At 46.6% G+C, this 9,543-nt stretch overlaps 1 long non-coding RNA gene across 1 annotated transcript in view; it reads right to left on the reverse strand.

The window, feature by feature from the left end:
• The window catches only part of LOC135555106 (uncharacterized), a 48,387-nt gene extending 39,094 nt beyond the window's left edge, over positions 1-9,293 (reverse strand). Inside the window, exon 1 of the long non-coding RNA XR_010457830.1 lies at positions 9,170-9,293. This is a non-coding gene — a long non-coding RNA (uncharacterized LOC135555106). The remainder of the gene's footprint in view (positions 1-9,169) is intronic.
• Between the last annotated feature and the right edge of the window lie 250 nt (positions 9,294-9,543).

The following is a 9,543-nucleotide window of genomic DNA, read 5'->3' on the forward strand; positions in this document are numbered from 1 at the left end:
AGAAGAAGAGATTTGCTTGGGCCAAGAAACATGAGCAATGGACATTATACCGGTGGAAATGACCCAACACATCTCCAGGCAATGTAAGGGCTATTTGACCAAAAAGTAGAGTGATGAAGTTCTGCATAAGATGACCTGGCCTCCACAATCACACGACCTCAACCCAATTGAGGTGGTTTGAGATTAGTTGGACCACAGAGTTCATGAAAGCAGCCAACAAGTGCTCATCATATGTAGGAAGCTAGTTAAGGGATGGGTAGCGTCAAGAAGTTAAGAAAATGCAAAGATTGTGCAAAGCTGTCATCAAGGAAATGAGTGGCTTCTTGAAGACTATATTTGGATTTGGTTAACACTTTTTTTGTTACTACATGATTCCATATGTGTTATTTAACAGTTTTAATGTCTTCGCTATTATTCTACAATGTAGAAAATTGTAAAAATAAAGAAAAACCCTTGAATGAGTAGGTGTGTCCAAACTTTTTACTGGTACTGTACATGAGATCTCAACGCTATCAACCAAGAGCTTGAAGGACTAGTATGGTCTTTTCCTGGTTTCCATATCGGCATCACTATAGTCTGCATCCAACTTCCAGATAGTTCCCTTCCTGCCACACCTTATTGTAAAGGCCCAATACTTTCCCCATTGCAGTGTCACTGAAATGAGCCATCATGTAACACATCTAATCCTTCTTAGGAGATGCTGTTGTGGAAATTCTTACACAGGGCCATTAAGTCAATCTTAAATCAATCATTTTTTATGGTCAGCGCTTTGGAGAGGTTCCAACCAACTCAATGCACCATAGTACACATTTCAATCAGGAGCTTTGCCGGGGCAGTCCCAGCAGTTGTCTTATATATGGTTATACACAGAGAAGTTATATTTGCATGATTTATCATAATTCATTAATCATTACAGTTTTGTTTCATTCATGTGACCAACCAATACTGGTTCATAACATGTGACAGACCAAGACTTCACAATGCTTCTTCTCTCTAAGCTGAGACCTTGGAACTGAGAAATCTTGCATTCTCAAAACGTGTAAGTCCTTATTCATGAATGTCCTCATTCAGTAGAACGTGGAATGGAGCCTCTGGTGTGAACTTTGATCGAATGGGAGGGGAATGAGTCACTGTCCTGGCAGAATGCAATTTCCCTGTTGCGCATTTGTCTGTTGATATCACCATCGTTCCATTTGAATGCAGATGGAAACGTATGCCCCGGTTGGAACTTTATTGGATATATATGAAAATAACATCCTGAAGATCGATTCTCTACTTAGTTTGACAAGTTTATTCGACCTGGAATATATCTTTTTGAAGTTTTCGTCCGAGTTCGCCTGGACCAGCGTCAGCTTTTGGGCATGTGAGCTGAAAGTGGTAGCAAATGCAGCTAATTGGACACTAGTAATGGACATTATGGAACAAAACAACAATTTATTGGGGAACTAGGACTCCTTGCACTGCCTTCTGATGAATATATTCAAAGGTAAGTGAATATTTATAGTGTTTTTTATAGCTTCTGTTGACGCCAAAAAGGCGGCTATTTCTTTGGGTTCTGAGCGCCGTTCTCAGATTATTCTTTTTCCGTAAAGTTTTTTTGAAATCTGACACAGCGGTTGCATAGAGGATACTTGTATCTTTAATTCTGTCAATAACATAACATCTTTTATCAATGTTTATTGTGAGTATTTATGCAAAATCAGCAGATGTTTTGGAATCAAAACATTACTGCACATAACGCGCCAATGTAAACTGAGATTTATATATATATATATATATATGCAATTATCGAACAAAACACACAATACATGTATAACATGATGTCCTATGAGTGTCATCTGATGGAGATAATCAAAGGTTAGTGATTCATTTTATATATATTTATGCTTTTGTGACTGTGAAAAATCGCTGTGTGTGTTTTTGAATTTGGTGGTCATCTAACATAAATAAATGTTGTGTTTTCACTGTAAAACATTTTAAAAATAGGACACGATGGGTAGATTAACAAGATGTTTACCTTTCATTTGCTGTATTGGACTTGTTAATGTGTGAAAGTTAAATATTTCTAAAGAATATATTTTTTTCAGCTGAATGGGAGGGGGTGTTCCCTTTAGCAAACTCCTTGTGCCCCCTAGCCCCAACAGGTTTTTAAAGTAAGGGAAAGCAACACAGAAAAAACCCAGACACTTTATAAGTTGTACTATCAAATTATTTGTCACGTTTTTTCAAAATCGAACCCAGAAGCAGACCAGTCACTAGGCTCTGGATAAGAGATCAGCTCGTCCTTGAGTTGCTCCGACAACCCCTGGTAAAAAACCGCTTGTAGTGACTCCTCATTCCAACCACTCTCCACAGACAATGTCCTGAACTCGATCATAAAGTCTGCCACACTGCGAGCTGCTTGGCGAAGAGTGAACAAACGTTTAGCTGCGTCCTTACCTCGGACTGGATGGTCAAAAAGCTTTCTCATCTCTCCCGTGAACTCCTGGTATGAAGCCATGCAGGTCTCCTGTCGTTCCCAAATGGCTGCAGCCCATTCCAAAGCTCTTCCACGCAGCAGTTCAATAACAAAGGCTATCCTAGCCTTGTCAGTGGCGTAAGAATGGGGCTGCAGATCAAACACTAACCCACACTGCATAAGAAACGAACGGCATCTTCCCAAATCCCCTTCATATTTATCAGGCGTCGGTACCTTGGGTTCATGGAAGGAAACCGCACCAGACACGGCAGGTGAGATGGGTGAAACAGGTGGTGAATGAATCGCCGGCAAACTGAGCTGATCCTGGATTTGTGTAAAGTGTAGCAGATAAGTTCTGGATTGAACCCGCTATCTCCTGTAGCGCCGTCTTGTGTTGTCCCAATATCTTCCCCTGCTGGGTAATGGCATGGCAAACGGAGTCCAGGTCCGCTGGGTTCATCCTTGGCCGGATCGTTCTGTCACGTTTTTTCAAAATCGAACCCAGAAGCAGACCAGGACAAGGAGAGTAGGAAGAAGGTGAGTATTTATTTACAAGTGAATGTGAATGGGTAGATATATCCAGGTGGCGTAGCGGGCAACGGTGGTGAGTTGATGGGAGTAAATAGTTGGATCCAATGGGGTGGCGGAATCCTCCGACGACCAGGCGGGAATGGGGTAAATGATCCGGGTGAGTAATGTTCATGGCTAACGATCCGGTAGGGAATGGATGTCAGGTCCGGGCTTATGAAGAGGAGAGATGATGATCAGGACCAGGTGTGCAGATAGCTGATGGGAGTTCTGATTACCCGCACCTGTATCCCAACTGGCTACATTGCCAGGCAACCAGACAGGGTGCGTTCCAGGACGCCAGAAAAAACACTCCAGGACAGAACACAGGCAAAAAACAGACTCAGGAAACGGGATTTGTGACAGTACCCCCCCTCCGACAAACGCCACCGGGCGGACTACCCGGAGCGCCAGGGTGGAGGCGGTAAAAGTCATGAAGCAGGTCATCGTCAAGGATCTGACGCCGAGGAATCCAACTCCTCTACTCGGGACCATATCCTTCCCAATCCACTAAATACTGGAACCCTCGACCCCGCCGTCTGGAGTCCATGATGCGGCGCACCGTGTAGACAGGACCACCTCCGATCATCCGAGGAGGAGGAGGACGAGGAGGAGGGGGCAACAGAGGACTGAGGAGAACCGGCTTGAGGCAGGAGACATGAAAGGTGGGATGTACTCTTAATGTAGCAGGCAACTTGAGTCGGACCACAACAGGATTAATGATCTTCTCCACTACAAACGGACCAATGAACTTCGGTGACAGTTTCCTCGACTCAGTCCGTAGAGGAAGATCCCATGTAGCCAACCAAACCCTATCTCCGATGGTATAAGCGGGAGCTGGAATACGGCGACGATTCGCCTGGATCTGATACCGGTCAGAAACTCTAAGGAGGACCTTCCTGGCCCGATGCCAAGTCCGGTGGCAACGACGAATGTGGGCCTGGACAGAAGGAACCGAAAGATCCCTCTCCTGAGAAGGAAACAAGGGAGGTTGGTATCCGTACAGGCATTGGAAGGGGGACATCCCAGTGGCAGATGAAGGAAGGGTATTATGGGCATACTCAACCCAGGGTAATTGAGATGACCAAGAGGTGGGATCAGAGGAGACAAGACAACGCAGCGTGGACTCCATCTTCTGGTTGGCTCTCTCCGCCTGACCATTAGATTGTGGGTGAAATCCAGAAGTGAGACTGACTGTAGCTCCAATGGCCAAACAGAAGGATCTCCAGACAGCAGAGGTAAACTGAGGACCACGGTCAGAAACGACGTCTCCGTGGCAGATGGAAGCTTGGAGAGAGGGACAAAATGAGCAAACTTGCTGAATCTGTCCACAATGGTCAGAATGACCGTGTTCCCAACAGAAGGGGGCAATCCCATGACAAAATCCAGGGCCAGATGCGACCAAGGTCGCCGAGGAATAGGTAGGGGGTGAAGAAGCCCAGAGCTGGGCCGATTGGTACTTTTGTTCCGAGCACAAACAGGACATGCGGCTACAAACCTCCGGGTATCCTCTCCCATGGCAGGCCACCAAAATCGTCTGCGCACTAGCGCCATAGTCCGAGCAACGCCAGGGTGACAAGCTATCTTGCTGGCGTGGGACCACTGAAGAACAGCAGAATGGACAGACTCAGGCACGAACAACCGACCGGGTGGACCGTTACCGGGGCCAGGCTGCGTCCAAAGGGCCGCCATCACATCCTCCTCAATCTTCCATGTAACGGCTCCCACGACAAGGTTCTGGGGAAGAATCGTCTCAGTCTTGGCCCCACTCTCATCCGTCTTGGAGAACATCCGGGACAAGGCATCCGCTTTGCCGTTCTTCGACCCAGGTCGGAACGTCAGGGAAAAATTGAAGCGTCCAAAAAACAAAGCCCACCTGGCCTGACGGGAGTTGAGACGTTTAGCCGATTGCACGTAAGCCAGATTCTTGTGGTCAGTCCAGACCACAAACGGTTGCTCCGCTCCCTCCAACCAGTGACGCCACTCCTCCAAGGCAAGCTTCACAGCGAGAAGCTCCCGGTTACCCACATCGTAGTTTCTCTCAGCTGGTGAAAGACGACAAGAGTAGAAGGCGCAGGGATGGAGTTTACCATCAGTGGAGCTACGCTGGGACAGGATGGCACCCACCCCCACATCAGACGCGTCCACCGCAACAACAAACTGACGGGAAGTGTCAGGTTGAGAGAGAATCGGCGCGTTGGTGAATCGGCTCTTCAAGTTCAGAAATGCTCGGTCTGCCTCAGGAGTCCAACAGAAAATTCTGGTGCAAGACGTCAGAGCAGTTAAAGGGGCGGCCACCCGGCTGTAATCACGGATAAACCTCCGATAGAAGTTCGCAAATCCCAGGAATCTCTGGAGCTGCAATCTCGTACCGGGCCGGGCCCAATCCCGAACCGCCCGAACCTTCTCTTGATCCATCTTGATCTCACCCCTGGAGATGATGTACCCAAGGAAGGATGTAGTGTGGGAGTGAAAATCACACTTCTCTGCCTTCACAAACAGACGGTTCTCCAATGACCGCTGCAGGACCTGCTTAACATGCTGGATGTGGCTGGAAAGCTCCTTGGAGAAAATCAGGATGTCATCCAGGTAAACGAACACAAATAGACCGATCATATCCCTCAGCACGTCATTCACCAAACTTTGGAACACTGCTGGAGCGTTGGAAAGTCCAAACGGCATCATCTGGTACTCGAAATGTCCCATAGGTATATTGAATCCAGTCAACCACTCGTCCCCTCTTTGATCCAAACCAGATGGTACGCATTGCGTAGATCAAGCTTCGTAAACACAGTAGCACCCTGTAAAGAATCGAAAGCGGAGCTCATCAAGGGCAAGGGGTACTTGTTCTTGACCGTAATATCATTTAACCCCCGATAATCAATACACGGTCGAAGAGAGCCATCCTTCTTACTCACAAAAAAAATCCAGCTCCCAGGGGTGATGAAGAGGGACGAATGAGACCTGCAGCAAGAGACTCCTTTATGTAGGTCTCCAGGGCTTCCCGCTCAGGTCGAGAAATACTGTACAACCGTCCCTTGGGAAAGGCAGCTCCAGGGAACAGCTTAATTGTACAATCATAAGGTGGGTGGGGAGGAAGTGACTGAGCTTTCTGCTTACTGAACACCTCACCCAACTCATGATATGTTTCAGGAACCAGGGACAAATCAGGAGGAGCAGACTCACTGACCCGACTGGGGACAGCATGAGAACAGGCAGTCCTGAGGCAGTTAGCATGGCACTCAATGCTCCAACTAGTTACCTTACCAGTCACCCAATCGAACGAAGGATTGTGTTCTCTTAGCCAGGGGTATCCAAGAACCAGAGGAACATGGGGGGAAGGCAAAATGAAAAAAGAAATAACCTCTGAATGATTCCCCGACAACAACATCTTAACCGGTTCAGTCCTCATAGTGATCCGTGCCAGACTACTGCCGTTCAGAGTGGTTGCTTCAATGGCTTCCGGTAATTGCTCCTTGGAAAGCCCCAGCTGTTCCACTAAGTCGGCATCAATGAAGCTGTCATCGGCACCTGAATCGATGAAAGCGTTAATCGCTAAACTCTGATTCTTATTTATGAGGGTAGCAGGAAAACGAGGTCTGACAGGGCTCTTGAGAGGTTGAAACTGGCTCGCTAACAAACCTCCCAAACTTAACGAGCCAAGCAGTTTAACGGGCGCTGAGGACAAACGGAGATGTAATGTCCCGAGCTACCACAGTAGAGGCAGCTGTTGGTCTCACGTCTACTTTGGCGCTCGTCCTTAGTTAACCCGTGCCGCCCCATTTGCTTAGGTTCAGGATCTGGCGGCAGGACTCCTCCACTAATCCCGTGTGAGGGAAAATTATCAACCCGTTCTGGTCCACTTCCTGACCCGAATGGTAACCGAGTCTCAGATTGATTAGATGGACCCCACTGCTTTTCCCTCCTTCTCTCTCGGACTCTATTATCTACCCGAATTGCTAAGGTGACCAAACTATCTTGGTCACTAGGCTCTGGATAGGAGATCAGCTCGTCCTTGAGTTGCTCCGACAACCCCTGGTAAAAAACCGCTTGTAGTGACTCCTCATTCCAACCACTCTCCACAGACAATGTCCTGAACTCGATCATAAAGTCTGCCACACTGCGAGCTCCTTGGCGAAGAGGGAACAAACGTTTAGCTGCGTCCTTACCTCGGACTGGATGGTCAAAAAGCTTTCTCATCTCTCCCGTGAACTCCTGGTATTAAGTCATGCAGGTCTCCTGTCGTTCCCAAATGGCTGCAGCCCATTCCAAAGCTCTTCCACGCAGCAGTTCAATAACAAAGGCTATCCTAGCCTTGTCAGTGGCGTAAGAATGGGGCTGCAGATCAAACACTAACCCACACTGCATAAGAAACGAACGGCATCTTCCCAAATCCCCTTCATATTTATCAGGCGTCGGTACCTTGGGTTCATGGAAGGAAACCGCACCAGACACGGCAGGTGAGATGGGTGAAACAGGTGGTGAATGAATCGCCGGCAAACTGAGCTGATCCTGGATTTGTGTAAAGCTAGCAGATAAGTTCTGGATTGAACCCGCTATCTCCTGTAGCGCCGTCTTGTGTTGTCCCAATATCTTCCCCTGCTGGGTAATGGCATGGCAAACGGAGTCCAGGTCCGCTGGGTTCATCCTTGGCCGGATCGTTCTGTCACGTTTTTTCAAAATCGAACCCAGAAGCAGACCAGGACAAGGAGAGTAGGAAGAAGGTGAGTATTTATTTACAAGTGAATGTGAATGGGTAGATATATCCAGGTGGCGTAGCGGGCAGCGGTGGTGAGTTGATGGGAGTAAATAGGTGGATCCAATGGGGTTGCGGAATCCTCCGACGACCAGGCGGGAATGGGGTAAATGATCCGGGTGAGTAATGTTCATGGCTAACGATCCGGCAGGGAATGGATGTCAGGTCCGGGCTTATGAAGAGGAGAGATGATGATCAGGACCAGGTGTGCAGATAGCTGATGGGATACAGGTGCGGGTAATCAGAACTCCCAACTGGCTACATTGCCAGGCATCCAGACAGGGTGCGTTCCAGGACGCCGGAAAAAACACTCCAGGACAGAACACAGGCAAAAAACAGACTCAGGAAACGGGATTCGTGACATTATTATGGTAAAACTATAATCATAATAAAGATTATACTTATATTAATGGGTGTTAGAATCAAAAATACACACACAAGGGATCCAGAGGTGAATAAATCTCTCAATGTTAACCATTGTTTCCATATTTTTTATCACAATCGGTTTGGATTGACCTATGTTTTACACAAACTGTCGCTGTGACATCAAATTACTCATAATTCTGCTAAGACCATCAAAAGGTTGGTGCTTTCTCATCAGCTCAGTGTTCCACATAATGTAAACAGGTTATGGGTTTGGATGAACTTCCCCTCAACTTGTTAAAAGAAAACAACCTTTGTCCATATCTAAAGGGGAAAATGGAAGCTCATCCAGAGTTGGCAGCTCATTAGTTTTACCATGCACTGGAGGAGCAGAAAAAATATTATCAGCCAGAGATACAGATCGTCTTACAGCATGTTGTTAACATTGTTAATAACATTTCACAGGGAAGAGATGTTATAACAGATTCACACCAACATTGCTAAGAATGAGATTGGAACAAGGTTAGCCCAAGCTACAATCTCACTAGCTCTCCCCACATTTTAGGTCACAGCTCTGTCTCTCGAGGCCTTGCCTTTCCACATCATAATTGTAACTATTGATAAATTATCCAACCCAAATGTAAAATGACACTCCTTAGTGTTACACGTTGGTTCTATCACTTTAATTTAAGACCCTCAACACACCGATACTGGCAGAATGTACATTTACATGGAATTTATTTTTCTAGAATGAACTTTTCTCATCATGGCCCCCATTTGTGGTAATGACAGATTGGTATCTCAATGCATTCTTAGTCTAAATAATTATACATTTTCCAGTGTGCAGACCTCCACAATCAACCTGATACCCAAAATAATCCATTTTGGAAAAGCCTAGAATAATTACGGGCATGATTGACCTCCCCCTCTGTCCCCAGCACTCATATTCTTTTTCATATAGTGTTTCAGTGCATCCTTTTAATTACACATGTTCAAAGTGGATGGCCCTTGATAATGTCTCTCACCTGAGCCATCACTGTCCTTTACCGTCCATTAAGTATTTATCCATTTTCTTACCAGTACACCAGCAGCATGAGAGAGGTTTGGACTGGATCTCACTCCATGCTCACTCCACATGGACCCATGTCGCACTCCTGAGAGAAAAAGCATGAGAGAAAAGACAGTTGATAGCTTTGACTGGATGCTGTGTACAGGTTTCTGGCTGAGACTCAGCACTCATGGTAGAAGTAGTGAAGGACCATGTGCTGAATGCCATTTTCACCATTATTTCAGCCGGTTAGAGGGAGTGTTGAGGTTCACACTGTTTTCAGCTGAACTACCTTCCATGCATCTAGATACCACATGTTGTCACCTTTGAGAGAGAGGACAGAGAGAGGAC

Source organism: Oncorhynchus masou, chromosome 15, assembly GCF_036934945.1.
Source record: "Oncorhynchus masou masou isolate Uvic2021 chromosome 15, UVic_Omas_1.1, whole genome shotgun sequence".
Lineage (NCBI taxonomy): Eukaryota > Metazoa > Chordata > Actinopteri > Salmoniformes > Salmonidae > Oncorhynchus > Oncorhynchus masou.